We start from the raw sequence: 18,972 nt of genomic DNA, 5'->3' as shown, positions 1-18,972 counted from the left end.
TGCAAGGGCCAAGGGCACCAGCCCCAAGAGGCCCATGCGCCTAGGGTTAAGGAAGGGAAGAGTCCCAGAGGGGGAAGGCACCTCCGAGGTGCCTTGGGGAGGAGGGATTCCTCCCTTGGCCGCACCCCCCTAGGAGATTGGATCTCCTAGGGCCGGCGCCCCCCCTAGGCCCCCCTATATATAGTGGGGAGATGGAGGACTTCAAACCCCACGCCTTTGGTGCCTCCCTCCCTCTCCAACACATCCTCCTCCTCCATAGAGCTTAGCAAAGCCCTGCCGGAGTACTGCAGCTCCATCACCACCACGCAGTCGTGCTACTGCTGGAGCCATCTTCCTCAACCTCTCCTCCCCCTTGATGGATCAAGAAGGAGGAGACATTACGCTGACTGTACGTGTGTTGAACACGGAGGTGCCGTCCGTTCGGCGCTAGGATCTCCGGTGATTTGAATCACGTCGAGTACACCTTCCTCATCCCCGTTCTTTGAACGCTTCCGCGCGTGATCTACAAAGGTATGTAGATGCAATCCAATCACTCGTTGCTAGATGAACTCCTAGATGGATCTTAGTGAAACCGTAGGAAAATTTTTGTTTTCTGCAATGTTCCCCAACAGTGGCATCATGAGCTAGGTCTATGCGTAGTTCTTTTTGCATGAGTAGAACACAATTTGTTGTGGGCGTAGATGTTGTCAACTTTCTTGCTGCTACTAGTCTTATCTTGCTTCAGCGGTATGTGGGATGAAGCGGCCCGGACCAACCTTACACGTACGCTTACGTGAGACCGGTTCCACCGACTAACATGCACTAGTTGCATAAGGTGGCTGGCGGGTGTCTGTCTCTCCCACTTTAGTTGGAGTGGATTCGATGAAAAGGGTCCTTATGAAGGGTAAATAGAAGTTGACAAATCACGTTGTGGCTTTCACGTAGGTAAGAAAACATTCTTGCTAGAACCCTATTTCAGCCACGTAAAACTTGCAACAACAATTAGAGGACGTCTAAATTGTTTTTGCAGCAAGTGCTTTGTGATATGATATGGCCAAAGTTGTGATGAATGATGAATGATATATATGTGATTTATGAGATGTTCATGCTATTGTAATAGGAATCACGACTTGCATGTAAATTAGTATGACAACCGGCAGGAGCCATAGGAGTTGTCTTTATTTTTTGTATGACCTGCCTGTCATTGAGAAACAGCATGTAAATTACTTTACTTTATTGCTAAACGCGTTAGCCGTAGTAGTAGAAGTAATAGTTGGCGAGCAACTTCATGGAGACACGATGATGGAGATCATGATGATGGAGATCATGGTGTCATGCCGGTGACAAGATAATCATGGAGCCCCAAGATGGAGATCAAAGGAGCTATGTGATATTGGCCATATCATGTCACTATTATTATTTGACTGCATGTGATGTTTATCATGTTTTGCATCTTGTTTGCTTAGAACGACGGTAGTAAATAAGATGATCCCTCATAATAATTTCAAGAAAGTGTTCCCCCTAACTGTGCACCGTTGCGACAGTTCGTTGTTTCGAAGCACCACGTGATGATCGGGTGTGATAGATTCCAACGTTCACATACAACGGGTGTAAGACATATTTACATGTGCAAACACTTAGGTTGACTTGACGAGCCTAGCATGTACAGACATGGCCTCGGAACACAGAAGACCGAAAGGTCGAGCATGAGTCGTATAGAAGATACGATCAACATGAAGATGTTCACCGATGTTGACTAGTCCGTCTCACGTGATGATCGGACACGGCCCAGTTAACTCGGATCATGTTATACTTAGATGACTAGAGGGATGTCTATCTAAGTGGGAGTTCATTGAATAATTTGATTAGATGAACTTAATTATCATGAACTTAGTCTAAAATCTTTACAACATGTCTTGTAGATCAAATGGCCAACGTAGTCCTCAACTTCAACGCGTTCCTAGAGAAAACCAAGCTGAAAGACAATGGCAGCAACTACACGGACTGGGTCTGGAACCTGGGGATCATCCTCATAGCTGCCAAGAAAGATTATGTCCTACAAGCACCGCTAGGTGACCCTCCCGTCCCACAGAACCAAGACGTTATGAACGCTTGGCAGACACATGCTGATGATTACTCCCTCGTTCAGTGCGGCATGCTTTACAGCTTAGAACCGGGGCTCCAAAAATGTTTTGAGAGACACGGAGCATACGAGATGTTCGAAGAACTGAAAATGGTTTTTCAAGCTCATGCCCGGGTCGAGAGATATGAAGTCTCTGACAAGTTCTTCAGCTGTAAGATGGAGGAAAATAGTTCTGTCAGTGAGCACATACTCACAATGTCTGGGTTACATAACCGCTTGACTTAGCTGGGAGTTAATCTCCCGGATGACGCGGTCATTGACAGAATCCTCCAGTCGCTTCCGCCAAGCTACAAGAGCTTTGTGATGAACTTCAATATGCAGGGGATGGAAAAGACCATTCCTTAGGTATTTGCAATGCTGAAATCAGCAGAGGTAGAAGTCAAAAAGGAACATCAAGTGTTGATGGTGAATAAAACCACTAAGTTCAAGAAAGGCAAGGGTAAGAAAACCTTCAAGAAGGACGGCAAGGGAGTTGTCGCACCCGGCAAGCAAGCTGCCGGGAAGAAGCCAAAGAATGGACCCAAGCCCGAGACTGATTGCTTTTATTGCAAGGGAAGTGGTCACTGGAAGCGGAACTGCCCCAAATACTTAGCAGACAAGAAGGCCGGCAAAACAAAAGGTATATGTGATATACATGTAATTGGTGTGTACCTTACCAGTACTCGTAGTAGCTCCTGGGTATTTGATACCGATGCAGTTGCTCACATTTCTAACTCAAAGCAGGAGCTGCGGAATAAGCGGAGACTGGCGAAGGACGAGGTGACGATGCGCGTCGGGAATGGTTCCAAGGTCGATGTGATCGCCGTCGGCACGCTGCCTCTTCATTTACCTACGGGGTTAGTTTTAAACCTCAATAATTGTTATTTAGTACCAGCTTTGAGCATGAACATTATATCAGGATCTCGTTTAATACGAGATGGCTACTCATTTAAATCCGAGAATAATGGTTGTTCTATTTATATGAGAGATATGTTTTATGGTCATGCTCCGATGGTGAATGCTTTATTCTTAATAAATCCCGAGCGTAATGCTACACATATTCATAGTGTGAGTACCAAGAGATGTAAGATTGATAATGATAGTCCCACATACTTGTGGCACTGCCGCCTTGGTCACATAGGTGTCAAACGCATGAAGAAGCTCCATGCTGATGGACTTTTAGAGTCTCTTGATTACGAATCATTTGACACGTGCGAACCATGCCTCATGGGTAAAATGACCAAGACTCCGTTCTCAGGAACAATGGAGCGAGCAACCAACTTATTGGAAATCATACATACTGATGTGTGCGGTCCAATGAGTGTTGAGGCTCGCGGTGGCTATCGTTATGTTCTCACCCTCACTGATTACTTGAGTAGATATGGGTATATCTACTTAATGAAACACAAGTCTGAGACCTTTGAAAAGTTCAAAGAATTTCAGAGTGAGGTTGAGAATCAACATGACAGGAAAATCAAGTTCCTGCGATCAGATCGTGGAGGAGAATACTTGAGTCATGAGTTTGGCACACACTTAAGAAAATGTGGAATAGTTCCACAGCTCACGCCGCCTGGAACACCTCAGCATAATGGTGTGTCTGAACGTCGTAATCGCACTCTATTAGATATGGTGCGATCTATGATGTCTCTTACCGATTTACCGCTATCTTTTTGGGGGTATGCTTTAGAGACTGCCGCATTCACTTTAAATAGGGCTCCGTCGAAATCCGTTGAGACGACACCGTATGAATTATGGTTTGGGAAGAAACCTAAGCTGTCGTTTCTAAAAGTTTGGGGATGCGATGCTTATGTCAAGAAACTTCAACCTGAAAAGCTCGAACCCAAATCGGAAAAATGCGTCTTCATAGGATACCCTAAAGAAACTATTGGGTATACCTTCTACCTCAGATCCGAAGGCAAGATCTTTGTTGCCAAGAATGGGTCCTTTCTAGAGAAAGAGTTTCTCTCGAAAGAAGTAAGTGGGAGGAAAGTAGACCTTGATGAAGTATTACCTCTTGAACCGGAAAATGGCACAACTCAAGAAAATGTTTCTGAGGTGCCTGCACCGACAAAAGAGGAAGTTAATGATGATGATCAAGATACTTTTGATCAAGCTCCTACTGAAATTCGAAGGTCCACAAGGACACGTTCCGCACCAGAGTGGTACGGCAACCCTGTCTTGGAAATCATGTTGTTAGAAAACGGTGAACCTTCGAACTATGAAGAAGCGATGGCGGGCCTGGATTTCGACAAATGGCTAGAAGCCATGAAATCCGAGATAGGATCCATGTATGAAAACGAAGTATGGACTTTGACTGACTTGCCCGTTGAGCGGCGAGACATAGAAAATAAATGGATCTTTAAGAAGAAGACAGACGCGGATGGTAATGTGACCATCTATAAAGCTCGGCTTGTCGCTAAGGGTTATCGACAAGTTCAAGGGGTTGACTACGATGAGACTTTCTCACCGGTAGCGAAGCTAAAGTCCATCCAAATCATGTTAGCAATTGCCGCATTCTATGATTATGAAATATGGCAAATGGACGTCAAAACGGCATTCCTTAATGGTTTCCTTAAGGAAGAATTGTATATGATGCAGCCGGAAGGTTTTGTCGATCCTAAGAATGCTGACAAGGTGTGCAAGCTCCAACGCTCGATTTATGGGCTGGTGCAAGCATCTCGGAGTTGGAACATTCGCTTTGATGAGATGATCAAAGCGTTTGGGTTTACGCAGACTTATGGAGAAGCCTGCGTTTACAAGAAAGTGAGTGGGAGCTCTATAGCATTTCTCATATTATATGTAGATGACATACTTTTGATGGGAAATGATATAGAACTCTTGGACAACATTAAGGCCTACTTGAATAAAAGTTTTTCAATGAAGGACCTTGGAGAAGCTGCTTATATATTAGGCATCAAGATCTACAGAGATAGATCAAGACGCCTCATAGGTCTTTCACAAAGCACATACCTTGATAAGATATTGAAGAAGTTCAATATGGATCAGTCTAAGAAGGGGTTCTTGCCTGTGTTGCAAGGTGTGAAATTGAGCTCAGCTCAATGTCCGACCACGGCAGAAGATATAGAAGAGATGAGTGTCATCCCCTATGCCTCAACCATAGGTTCTATTATGTATGCCATGATGTGTACCAGACCTGATGTAAACCTTGCCGTAAGTTTGGTAGGAAGGTACCAAAGTAATCCCGGCAAGGAACACTGGACAGCGGTCAAGAATATCCTGAAGTACCTGAAAAGGACTAAGGAAATGTTTCTCGTTTATGGAGGTGACGAAGAGCTCGTCGTAAAAGGTTACGTCGACGCTAGCTTCGACACAGATCTGGATGACTCAAAGTCACAAACCGGATACGTGTATATTTTGAACGGTGGGGTAGTAAGCTGGTGCAGTTGCAAGCAGAGCGTCGTGGCGAGATCTACATGTGAAGCGGAGTACATGGCAGCCTCGGAGGCAGCACATGAAGCAATTTGGGTGAAGGAGTTCATCACCGACCTAGGAGTCATACCCAATGCGTCGGGGCCAATCAAACTCTTCTGTGACAACACTGGAGCTGTTGCACTTGCCAAGGAGCCCAGGTTTCACAAGAAGACAAGGCACATCAAGCGTCACTTCAACTCCATTCGTGAAAATGTTCAAGATGGAGACATAGATATTTGTAAAGTACATACGGACCTGAATGTAGCAGATCCGTTGACTAAACCTCTCCCTAGAGCAAAACATGATCAACACCAGAATTCCATGGGTGTTCGATTCATCACAATGTAACTAGATTATTGACTCTAGTGCAAGTGGGAGACTGTTGGAAATATGCCCTAGAGGCAATAATAAAAGCATTATTATTATATTTCCTTGTTCATGATAATTGTCTTTATTCATGCTATAATTGTGTTATCCGGAAATCGTAATACATGTGTGAATAATAGACACCAACATGTCCCTAGTAAGCCTCTAGTTGACTAGCTCGTTGATCAACAGATAGTCATGGTTTCCTGACTATGGACATTGGATGTCATTGATAACGAGATCACATCATTAGGAGAATGATGTGATGGACAAGACCCAATCCTAAACATAGCATAAGATCGTATAGTTCGTTTGCTAGAGTTTTTCCAATGTCAAGTATCCTTTCCTTAGACCATGAGATCGTGTAACTCCCGGATACCGTAGGAGTGCCTTGGGTGTGCCAAACGTCACAACGTAACTGGGTGACTATAAAGGTATAATACGGGTATCTCCGAAAGTGTCTGTTGGGTTGACACGGATCAAGACTGGGATTTGTCACTCCATATGACGGAGAGGTATCACTGGGCCCACTCGGTGATGCATCATCATAATGAGCTCAAAGTGACCAAGTGTCTGGTCACGGGATCATGCATTACGGTACGAGTAAAGTGACTTGCCGGTAACGAGATTGAACGAGGTATTGGGATACCGACGATCGAATCTCGGGCAAGTAACATACCGATTGACAAAGGGAATTGTATACGGGGTTGCTTGAATCCTCGACATTGTGGTTCATCCGATGAGATCATCGAGGAGCATGTGGGAGCCAACATGGGTATCCAGATCCCGCTGTTGGTTATTGACCGGAGAGCAATCTCGGTCATGTCTACATGTCTCCCGAACCGGTAGGGTCTACACACTTAAGGTTCGGTGACGCTAGGGTTGTAGGGATATGTATATGCAGTAACCCGAATGTTGTTCGGAGTCCCGGATGAGATCCCGGACGTCACGAGGAGTTCCGGAATGGTCCGGAGGTAAAGAATTATATATAGGAAGTGCTATTTCGGGCATCGGGACAAGTTTTGGGGTCACCGGTATTGTACCGGGACCACCGGAAGGGTCCCGGGGGTCCACCGGGTGGGGCCACCTATCCCGGGGGGGCACATGGGCTGTAGGGGTGTGCGCCTTGGCCTGGAAGGGCCAAGGGCACCAGCCCCAAGAGGCCCATGCGCCTAGGATTAAGGAAGGGAAGAGTCCCAGAGGGGGAAGGCACCTCCGAGGTGCCTTGGGGAGGAGGGATTCCTCCCTTGGCCGCACCCCCCTAGGAGATTGGATCTCCTAGGGCCGGCGCCCCCCTAGGCCCCCCTATATATAGTGGGGAGATGGAGGACTTCAAAACCCACGCCTTTGGTGCCTCCCTCCCTCTCCAACACATCCTCCTCCTCCATAGAGCTTAGCGAAGCCCTGCCGAAGTACTGCAGCTCCATCACCACCACGCCGTCGTGCTGCTGCTGGAGCCATCTTCCTTAACCTCTCCTCCCCCTTGCTGGATCAAGAAGGAGGAGACATTACGCTGACCGTATGTGTGTTGAACACGGAGGTGCCGTCCGTTCGGCGCTAGGATCTCCGGTGATTTGAATCACGTCGAGTACACCTTCCTCATCCCCGTTCTTTGAACGCTTCCGCGCGTGATCTACAAAGGTATGTAGATGCAATCCGATCACTCGTTGCTAGATGAACTCCTAGATGGATCTTGGTGAAACCGTAGGAAATTTTTTGTTTTCTGCAACGTTCCCCAACATGGAGACATTGAAAACCTCCATGACGACCGAAGTTGAAAGCATGTTTACTAAATTTCTTGAGGGGCTTAAACTATCAACCGCACCGTTGAAAGTGGGGGATCCCGCCAACAAGGTGTCGGATGCTATCCCTGAAAAGGGGGAAGCTAGTAGTGAAAAGGCTCCTTCTAGTGGCAAGAATGGCACCGGCATCTTTGCCCATGTGGAACCACCACTTGTTTATGGTGGACTGGTTCCTTCCACTCATTTGAATCATGTCGGTCCTCCCCCTAAGATTGTGAAAAATGAGGATTTTGATTCATGGGTTTACCGCTTTAAACGTCATTTAAATCATGTGAACACTAACCTTTGGAGAATCATTGAAGAAGGTTTCTATCCACATGATCCAAGCAACTTCACTCCTCGAGAAGCCGCAGACAATCAATTCAATGAGAATGCTCTCTTCATCATTCAAGATGCATTTCCACCCGAAGACCTACCTCATCTTCGTCCCTTCGCCTTGGCCAAAGATGCATGGCATTGTGTCATGTCTCTCTACCGGGGAAGCGCAAGCATTCAACGGTCCAACTATGAAGTGGTACAAGATGAGGCCGATGAGTTTGCAATGAAGGAAGATGAAGAACCTCGTGAGCTCTATCGGAGAGTCACCAAACTCGTGGTCTCACTACGAGATCACAGGAGCAAGGACACGGATGACAATTGGATCAAGCGCAAATTCCTCAAGGCGATGATGCCCTACCACAAGGCCATGTCCTCCGTCATTCGTCAGACCGGACTTCCACACTTTGACCTCAAGCGAAGTGTTGGATGAGTTTGTGGCCATGAAAATTTTGGACAAGACCGCCGACAATGCGGTGCTCCGTTCTCAACGGGCAAAGAAGCCTAACCTTGAATTGAAGGCCAAGCTCACCGTGGAAGAAGAAGAAGAGGAGAGCAACCCCGAAGATACGAAGTATGCATATCATGAACATATGGCACTTGCTTCAAGGAAATTTTGGAGCAAGAAAAACTCGAGGCCCAACTTTAGCAAAAACAACTCGAGTGGCACAAGGGGCAAGCAACGTGTAAGGACTTGCTACAATTGCGGCAACGTAAGTCATTTCGTTGCGGAATGCTCGTATGAGAAGAGGGAAGACAATGGTGGCAAACTCATCCGAAAGGACAAGGCCAAGTCGTTCCCCAACAAGAACAACTTCACCAAGAAGACTCCTCCCAAGGCCTTGGTTGTGCAAGAAGAGTACAATGAGGATGATGACGATGATGAAGATGATGAGTCGGTTGCCATGGCCTCCGTCGCCATTGCAACAACGTCACGAGTGTCCCTCTTCGACTCACCCAACGAAAGCATCACCGCCAAGTGCCTCATGGCTAAAGCCACCAACAAGGTAACCTACAACATCAAAACTACCATCATTAATCATCCTTCCCAAATGGATAGCATTAATGAAGTTGAGGGAACTAATGTGGAGGCCAACGAGTTTGAGGCCTTTATGGGTAAACTCAAGGGAAAATCCAAGAAGCACTTTGTTGCTCTCTTGGAACAACTTCGTGAGGCCAATGACATGATCGAGGCTCACGAAGACACCATCTCGAAGATGGAAGGGCATAGTCGTGACTATGCCGATGAGATTTTGGATCTTTCCAATGCTCTTGAGGAAGAGCATGGTCTTCGTTTGGCTCTTGAGGAGTCACACAACGTTGATCATGCTAAGTTAGAGAAAGATTATGATCATGCCCTCGTTGTTTCTCGTGTGCTAAATTCCGAGAAGGCCGAACTCGGGGTTGATCTTGCTAGACTCAAAGAGGAGTTTGATATACTTGACAAGGCCCACAAGGACTTGAAGGGTATTCACGCTAGTCTCAAGGAGTCTCATGATCAACTCCAAGTGAAGCTAACTAAGGAGAAAGCAACTTTTCCTCATATGGTTTTAATTGATAATGCAAATGCTACTAACCCGTGTTGTGAGCATATACATCTTGTTGAAGAAAATGCTAAGTTGAAGGAGCAACTTGAGAGAGGCCTTGCGACTTGCATACAAGGAAAGAAGAACCTCAATGATCTCTTGATCAACCAAAAGGGAGGTGTGGCGAAGGAAGGGGTTGGGTACGTCCCCGACTCCAAGAACAAGAAGAAGAATGACAAGACCAAACGACCTCCTCCCCTCATGCAAACCTTTGTGAGGGCGGGAGAGAGTGTCCCCGAGGAGAAGAAGAAGAACAAAGTCAAGAAGGGCAATGTCACCTCACCCAACAAAGCCGGCGATTTTAATCCTTCTTATGTGTTGTGCCGTGCTAGTGATGGGCATGTTTATGCCAAATTTGTTGGTTCTCTTCATGAGTACATTGAATGGTCTATTTGGGTTCCTAAGACCCTTGTTACTAACATCAAAGGACCCATTACAAAATGGGTACCTAAAACCAAGCATTGATCTCTTGTAGGTGTTTGCTTCCGGTGGTGGATCATGGTTGCTCGATAGTGGAGCTACAAATCATATGATCGGAAGCAAGGACTTGGTGGTGGATGTGCACAAGGTTCCATCTATGCCCACCAATGTCGAGTGGGGTGACGCCTCATCTTCTAAGGTATTGGGACTTGGCAAGGTTGTCATCTCTCATGATCTCACGATCGAGAAGGTCATGCTTGTTGAGTCCCTTGCATACAATTTACTTTCCGTTCGTCAACTTGCAATCATGGGCTTTGCCACTTTCTTTGATATCGATACCATGGCCCTCTTGTGGAGCAAGACTCTCAAAGTAGCCTTTGTTGGGCATGTCGAGAACGGTCTATATGTGATTAACTTTTCGGAGCGACCCACTAAGACCGCGACATGCCTAATGGCTAAAGTTGATGTGGGATGGCTTTGGCATCGCCGTTTAGCTCATGTCAATATGAGATCTTTGCAAAGTCTCCTAAAGGGGGACCATGTCCGTGGACTAACGAATGTTAGTTTTGCTAAAGATCATGCTTGCAGTGCTTGTATCGAAGGAAAGCTACATGAGAAGGCTCACCCTCCCTCGACTATCATTTATTCAAAGAGGCCTTTGGAGCTCCTTCACATGGATCTCTTTGGGCCTCCATCCTTCGATAGTCTTGGAGGTAGGAAGTATTGTTTGGTGATTGTGGATGACTACTCAAGGTACACGTGGGTGTATTTCTTCAAGAGGAAGAGCGAGACCCAACAAACCGTCATTGACTTTGCAAATGAAGCACAACGTCAACACAATGCAAAGATCTTGACAATAAGAAGTGACAACGGCACCGAGTACAAGAACTACACCTTGGATGAATTTCTTAGTGATGAGGGAATCAAGCATCAATATTCCGCACCATACACCCCTCAACAAAACGGTGTTGTGGCGAGGAAGAACCGGACATTGATGGATGCAGCAAGGACCATGATGGCGGAGTTCAAGTCTCCGTACAACTTTTGGGCCGAAGCCATCAACATCGCGTGTCATGCATCCAATCGTCTCTACCTCCGCAAGGGCTTGAACAAGACTCCATATGAGATACTCATCGGTAACAAGCCCAACCTCAAGTACTTCCGGGTATTCGGGTGTAAGTGTTTCATTCTCAAGAAAGGTGTTCGGTTGTCTAAATTCGAGGCTAGAGCTTATGAGGGCATATTTGTTGGTTATGCTACAAACTCTCATGCTTACCGTGTCCTCAATAAATCCACGGGACTTATTGAGGAGACGTGTAACGTGGAGTTTGATGAGAATAACAGCTCCCAAGTGGAGCAAAGTGGCACTTGTGATGTAGGTGATGAAATTCCTCCTCAAGCCATAAGAAGAATGGGTGTTGGTTTCATCCTACCCATTGAGGAACCCCTTGTGGCCTAGGGAGAAGGACAATGCTCCACTCAAGTGGAGCCATCACCAACCCAAGGCCCACACGCTTCCGAAGAACAAAGTGAAGGCCCTCAACCTCATGAACAAGACCAAGGGCTAGATCATACTCAAGACGGTGTGGACACACCAAGTGATGCCCAAGGTCAAGTTCTCTCCCCCGAGCAAGTTCAAGATCAAGAACAAGTTCATGACGGCGCTCAAGATGATCAAGTAACCGCTCCTCAACTCACCACCGAGGAGGAATTAGAGCGTCGTGCCACCAAGGTTGCTTCCAAGCTCTCCACCAAGGATCATCTCATGACGAATGTGCTTGGAAGCTTAAGAAAGGGGGTAAGCACTCGTAGACAATTAGCAAATTATTGTGAGCATCACGCGTTTGTCTCTTGTGTGGAACCCCACAAGGTCTATGAGGCGCTAGAAGATCTGGATTGGCTCAATGCCATGCACGAAGAACTCAACAACTTCGAGCGCAACAAAGTGTGGAGATTGGTACCAAGGCCAACGGGGAACCACAATGTCATTGGAACCAAGTGGATATTCAAGAACAAGCAAGATGCCCATGGGATTATCATTCACAACAAGGCTCATTTGGTAGCACAAGGCTACTCCCAAGTCGAGGGTATCGACTACGGTGAAACCTTTGCTCCCGTTGCTCGCCTTGAATCCATTCACATGTTGATTGCATATGCTTCTCATCATAACTTTAAGTTACATCAAATGGATGTGAAGAGTGCTTTTCTTAATGGTCCCATTAATGAATTGGTGTACGTCAAGCAACCCCCCGGGTTCGAGGATCCCTACTTTCCCGATCATGTGTATCAACTCGATAAGGCACTCTATGGCCTTAAACAAGCCCCGCGTGCGTGGTATGACCACCTTACTGAGTTGTTACAAGACCGTGGCTTTGAAGTTGGGATAATCGACCCCACTCTTTTTACTAAGAAGGTCAAAGGGGAGTTGTTTGTGTGCCAATTATATGTTGATGATATTATCTTTGGTTCTCCTAACAAAGCTTTCAATGAGGAATTTGCCGCTCTCATGACCTCAAAGTTCGAGATGTCCTCCATGGGAGAGTTGAAGTTCTTTCTAGGGTTCGAAGTGAAGCAAAGAAGAGAAGGAACCTTCATCAATCAATCCAAATACATTCAATACATGCTCAAGAGATTCAAGCTAAGTGACGTCAAGCCGGCTTCCACTCCAATGCCCACCAAGTGCCAACTTGACTTAGATCCCAATGGTAAAGTGGTGGATCAAAAGGTATATCGTTCCATGATTGGATCCTTGCTTTACCTTTGTGCATCTAGACCAGACATCATGTTGATTGTGGGAATTTGTGCGCGGTTTCAAGCCGCACCTAAGGAAAGTCACTATGTGGCGGTCAAATGAATCTTTTGATATTTGGCTCATACCCCAAACTTTGGCTTATGGTACCCAAGAGGATCAAACTTCAAGCTTGTAGGGTACTCGGATTCCGATTGGGCGGGAGACAAAGTGGATAGGAAGTCCACTTCCGGAGGGTGCCAATTCCTTGGTTTCTCTTTGGTAAGTTGGTCTTCCAAAAAGCAAAGTTGTGTGTCTCTCTCGTCCACCGAAGCGGAGTATGTTGCGGCCGGTAGTTGTTGTGCACAACTCTTATGCATGAGGCAAACTTTAAAGGATTATGGTGTCACTTGTGACAAAGTGCCTCTTTGGTGTGACAATGAAAGTGCCATCAAGATCTCTCTCAACCCGGTGCAACACTTCAAGACGAAGCATATTGAGATCCGGTATCACTTCATCCGGGATCACATTAGGCGAGGAGAGATCGAGCTCAACTACGTCAACACTCATGATAACCTTGCAGATATCTTCACGAAGCCCTTGGATGAAGCAAGATTTCGCGAGTTAAGGCATGAGCTAAATATCATCGATTCGAGCAATGTTGCGTGAACCCTTGCACACCCCACCATACTCAACGTGTTTTCCTATTTAGATGTAGGCATGGACATAGGGGGAGTGATGTTCTCTCAATGAACTCTCCCTCCCCCCCATTATGCATAAATCAATCAAGTCTTTCACATTAGCCATTTTTGATGGTACTTGTGCTTCAAAAACGAGTTTTGGTCATGGACCCAAGGATAATTCTTCGCGGTGCCATACCAATTGACTCTAACATAGGTGGCTACGGCCACCGCCCTCTCTTTTGGAGAGGTGGTGTCTCGTGGTTGGTTCGGTTGTCGTGTGCCTTTCTGGTTTTGTGTGTTGCGTGGTCTTGTGGTGTTGTGTTGGCCCGGAGTTATTTTGTGCAAAGATCCAGTTTTTCGGGCTCGAAACGTGCATCTTCTTGAGCCCATGGTACTACCGCGTCTGGGCGCGGTACTACCGCTTGGGAGGCATGGTACTACCGCGCCACAGCATGGTACTACCGCACCACGCGGTACTACCGTGTCTGGGCATGGTACTACCGCGCCGTCAAGGGCGCGTGGGGGGTTATGACTCGGGCAGGGGAGTTCCAACTCCCCATACCCATTCATTGTCTCTCTCTCCATGTCTCTCCCTCTCAAGAACGGCACCAGAGGCCCTCGCCAGATCTCCGTCTCCGGCCACTCTCCTCGGATTCCGACCGGTGGGATCGTTCCCCACCACTTCCTCTTGCCATGGACCAAGGTTTTTCCCCAAATCCCTCTCTTTCTTGGCTGTTTTCTTGCTTCTAGGCTTTTGGGGAGAAACTTGTTGTTCTTGAGATTTTAGGCCAAATCTATGCAAGAGTAGGATGTAGGAGAGTCGTGATGCGTAGGAAACATACTTGATATGCTGTCTTGTGGTAGTTTTGTCCAACCGTAGTACTGCCGTGTTTTCGCGGGCTTTCTCAGATTTGAACCAGTTCAGATCTGACGCGATGCGGTACTACCGTGCCCGATGTGCGGTACTACCGCTCTTGCGGTACTACCGCCCGTCAGGTGCGTTACTACCATACCGTGCGGTACTACCGCTCCGCAGACGTGGTACTACCGCGCCGGCCACGGTGCTAAGGTCGTACTACCGCTCCTACACCCGGTACTACCGTGATCTTGCACGGTACTATCGCGTCTAAGAGCCGTACTACTCTCTTAGCTCCGCAGCTCTTGGCAGTACTACCGTAGGGATCAAATCTCTCTCTAGGCATGTATCATGTGTGCCTTCTACTTGTTTCACTTGCTTTGTTGTGGTCTTTGCATTAATCTCTCTTGGCCGGTGTGGGTGTTTTTGCGTTCTGTGTCTCAGGTGGTGGCTCTCGCCGTTCCAATCCCAGTCGTGACACTGGCTCCAAGCGTCTGCGCAACCCCCAAGATGAAGCTCCAGAGGGCTCCAATGCCCCCAAGCGCAATGTCAAGACCACTGCCAGCAAGAACAAGGAACCGGCTAAGTGCATGGACAAGATTTCAACCACTGAGTATGTCGAGCGCCGAAAGATCAATCCCTATGTGAATCCTCGGGCTATCCTCAGAGGCACCGAGTTGTTCTGGACCAAGCAACAGGCTCTCATCTATCTGGATGTGATCAAGAACAAGCAGAATACCCACGTGGATGTTAAGTGGATAGACATGCATCACCTGCGGAAAGACAAGTTTCGTGACTATTTTGGAGAGGCTCTGGACTTGGTGGAGCAGTTTGCTATTGAGCCGGTGATCTCCTTTCACCTTGACTATGACCCTGAGCTTATCTGTCAGTTCTTTGCCTCAGTGTACTTTCATCCCGGGGAGGAGCGGAGGATGACTTGGATGACCAATGGGCGTCAGCTGTCTGCTACATGGAAAGAGTTCATGGATCTGCTGCACATTCCTGATGACGGGCTTCACACCCCCGTTGGCGTCCGCCCCCATGCCAACTCTGAGTCTGCCAACAAGAACCAGCTTCAGCCCTTCCTTGTTGAGAAGGTACTCCCCAATGGGAAGTCATCTAGGGTGTTGAACTCCTTTCTGGATATCATGCATCGCATCTTCCGCAACACTCTGTTCCCACGCATTGGCGACAAGGACAAGGTTCATGCATATCTAGTGGACATGTTGCTCTTGTGTGCAGAGGCACGTTCTTCTCAGACTCAGCTGCTTGATGTCTCTCACATCATGTGGTGTGAGCTTCGGTTTGCGGTGTTCACTCGCAAGGTACCTATCTATGGACCGTACCTGTTTCTGCTGCTCTCCTCCACTTGGGAGAAGACGTATCCAGGTGATGAGTTCCTTGCTCCAGACTGGATTCGCCATGAGTCCATCAGCCTCCGCGTCAAGCCCAACTGGGCCAACACCACTACTCGTGCTGAGGCATCTTCTGCTAGGAGGGCTGCTGGTCAGGGGGAGGCTACTGAGGACCGTGTTGAGGACCGTGCTGCTGAGGACCGTGCTGCCAGGTCCACCACTTCTTCCTCTGAACCATCATGGGCCAAGAAGCTGAAGAACAAGATGAAGACTCTCTTCTGCATGTAGGTGAAGGGACAGTACAGGGCTCACGTGTCTGACAAGGAGAGTCGCCGCCGTGACAAGAAGGTGATGAGGCTCTATGGAGAGGATGTGTCTGGCGGGTCTGAGGACGTCATCACTCCTGAGGCTGCCTGGATGTCTAAGTAGGGCTACAAGTGGACTAGTTCAGAGGATGACATGGAGGAGACTATCCCCGCCACTGAGTCTGACGAGGAGCACGAGGAGCAGTGGGACGACTTCTCTGCCTGAGCCACCCCGTGTCTGTAGGTGTCCTCTCTGCCTTTTTGGCGTCTCGATGCCAAAGGGGGAGAGAGTGTAGAGATTTGCGTTGTGTTTGGTGTGTTTGTTTGCTTAGTGTGTTTGTTTGCTTTGTTTGCTTTGTCGTTTGGACCTCGTTTGCTTTAGTTTGGTTTGTGCTTCCGAGACCTCTCCTCCATATGGTGTAAGACATATGCACTTTATCTATCATAGTTAACTTATGTATGGTATATTTTGTCTAGTGATAGATATGCCTTGTCTCTATGCCTTGTCTCTATAATATAGGGGGAGCTTTGATCCTAGTATTCGTGTGCCGTGCAGTTCAAAGCACTCATCTAGGTAGCACACATCTAGGGGGAGCTCGTCTATATTATAGAGAGGAGGGGTTTGCATTTACTTAATATTATTTTCTTTGTGCAAATCCCGTATTGTCATCAATCCACCAAAAAGGGGGAGATTGTAAGGTCATATTTATCCCTAAGTGTTTTGGTGATTGATGACAATGCATTTGCGGACTAACCGTGTGCCATGAGCTTTCCAGACTCTTCTTTGCTAGGCACAAGACGATTGGGTGCCCCTCGAAGACTGACGAAGACGGCGTCTTTTCTATGTTTCTTTTTGGTGGATTTGAGTCATAGGAAAGCCGTACTACTAAGAGGGGGTCCGCGTTGGAAAGGTTTGGGTGGAATCATCACGTACACATCTCCTTTTATCCCCTCCTTCTTCCTTGGAGCTTCCTCCGTTTTCCTGCCATAGTTGACTGACTGCTTGTGTGGTTGCGGTAGTACCGCTCCAGGATTAACGGTAGTACCGTGGGCATCCAAGGTAGTACCGCGCAGTGGCACGGTAGTACCGCTGGTGCTCACGGTAGTACCGCTCCCCCGGAGCCTTACTACCGCTTCCCCACCCGGCTAGTGCCGCCCGGTTGCGGTAGTAGGAGCGGATGTAATTTTTTACATCCGCACCTGCCGCGGTAGTACCGCTTTCGCCGTGCGGTAGTACCGCGCTAGGCGGTCAGGCAGTAGTACCGCCCCTCGGCAGTACTACTGTGTCGAGTTTTTTCTACTTCTGTTCTTTTGCGGAAGTATGCACGGAAGTTCCCATCCCCCTATCGGGACTTTTTGCCTCACGGTAGTACCGCCCTGATGGCGCGGTAGTACCGCGCGGGCGGAAGTACCGCCCCAGCTTGCGTCTGTTTCCCTGGCTGGGGGTCGCGGCAGTACCGTAGGGTGGTACGGTAGTACCGCACTACCGTGTGGTAGTACCGCTTGGTTGCAAGCAGTACTACCGCGCGGCCTTGCTGTAGTACCGCTGGCCATGCGCGGTAGTACCACTGGCCGCGGGCTGGTAGGTGGGTAACGGTTGGATCTTTTCCACACACTATATAAAGGGTCTCCTTCTTCCCCGTTGACTCACCTCTTCCACCATTAAAGCTCCATTATTGCTCCAAGCTCCATTTTCGCCCGATCTCACTCCCTAGCCAACCAAACTTGTTGATTTGCTCGGGAGTGGTTGAGAAGGCCCCGATCTACACTTCCACCGAGAGATATTTGATTCCCCCTACTAATCCCTTGCGGATCTTGTTACTCTTGGGTGTTTGAGCATCCTAGATGGTTGAGGTCACCGCGAAGCCATAGTCCATTGTGGTGAAGCTTCGTGGTGTCGTTGGGAGCCTCCAATTGAGTTGTGGAGATTGCCCCAACCTCGTTTGTAAAGGTTCGGTCGCCGCCTCCAAGGGCACCAATAGTGGAATCATGGCATCTCGCATTGTGTGAGGGCGTGAGGAGATTACGGTGGCCCTAGTGGCTTCTTGGGGAGCATTGTGCCTCCACACTGCTCCAACGGAGACATACTTCCTCTCAAAGGGAAGGAACTTCGGCAACACATCCTCGTCTCCACCATCTCCACTTTTGGTTATCTCCTGCCTTTACTTGTGTAGCTTATTTGTTTCATATATCTTGCTTGCTTGTGTTCCTATTCGTGTTGCATCATATAGGTTGCTCATCTAGTTGCATGTCTAGACAACCTATTTGATGCAAAGTTTAAATTGCTAAAGAAAAGCTAAAATTTGTTAGTTGCTTATTCACCCCCCCCCCTCTAGTCAACCATATCGATCCTTTCACCGGGAAACCTAGCGATTCGAAGTAGCAAGCGGCGCACTCCGGGTACTCTATCGCAAACAAACAACATACAATAAGTACTCAAATAATGCACAGGTAAAACTCGAACAAGAGAACTAACAAAAAAGTTCAACTTAAGAACTCCGGTTGGCAAAAAGAATCAAAACGAACGAAGCAACGAAAGACAAACGGCAAGAGAAACAAGCTTCGTTTACTATTCTGGGTCTAAGGCAATTTTTACAGTGGCAAAAACTTGTTTGAGTTGGTTAAACGGAAAGAGGGTTTCGAGATGAAACTCGAGGCGCTTGAATCGCCTGATTCCGATAAACGAGCGAAAAGTTAAACTAGAAGGAACATCGGATCAGAGATCGCGATTAGAAAAACCGCGGATTTAATCCGAGAAAAAGAAAAACGATGAACAGTTAACGAACGAACGTTCGTTAACAGAAACTAAACGAAAAACGTGTTCGTTAAAACAAACGGACGAAAGGGCGCTCGCAAAATAAATAAACCAGAAAAAAACCGATCTATTTATTTAAAAAAACGGAACTAGGGTTTTCAAAAAAACCAAATCGGTTTTTTTCCAAAAACCGGCGGGCGACTACCTCGGCGGCGGCGGCTCTCCGGCAGGGCGGTGGGGCGGCGGCGTGCGGCAGTGGCGGCGGCGA

Source organism: Triticum dicoccoides, chromosome 2A, assembly GCF_002162155.2.
Source record: "Triticum dicoccoides isolate Atlit2015 ecotype Zavitan chromosome 2A, WEW_v2.0, whole genome shotgun sequence".
Taxonomy (NCBI): Eukaryota; Viridiplantae; Streptophyta; class Magnoliopsida; order Poales; family Poaceae; genus Triticum; species Triticum dicoccoides.
The sequence above is the reverse complement of the archived record's forward strand: the minus strand, read 5'-3'. Positions refer to the sequence as shown.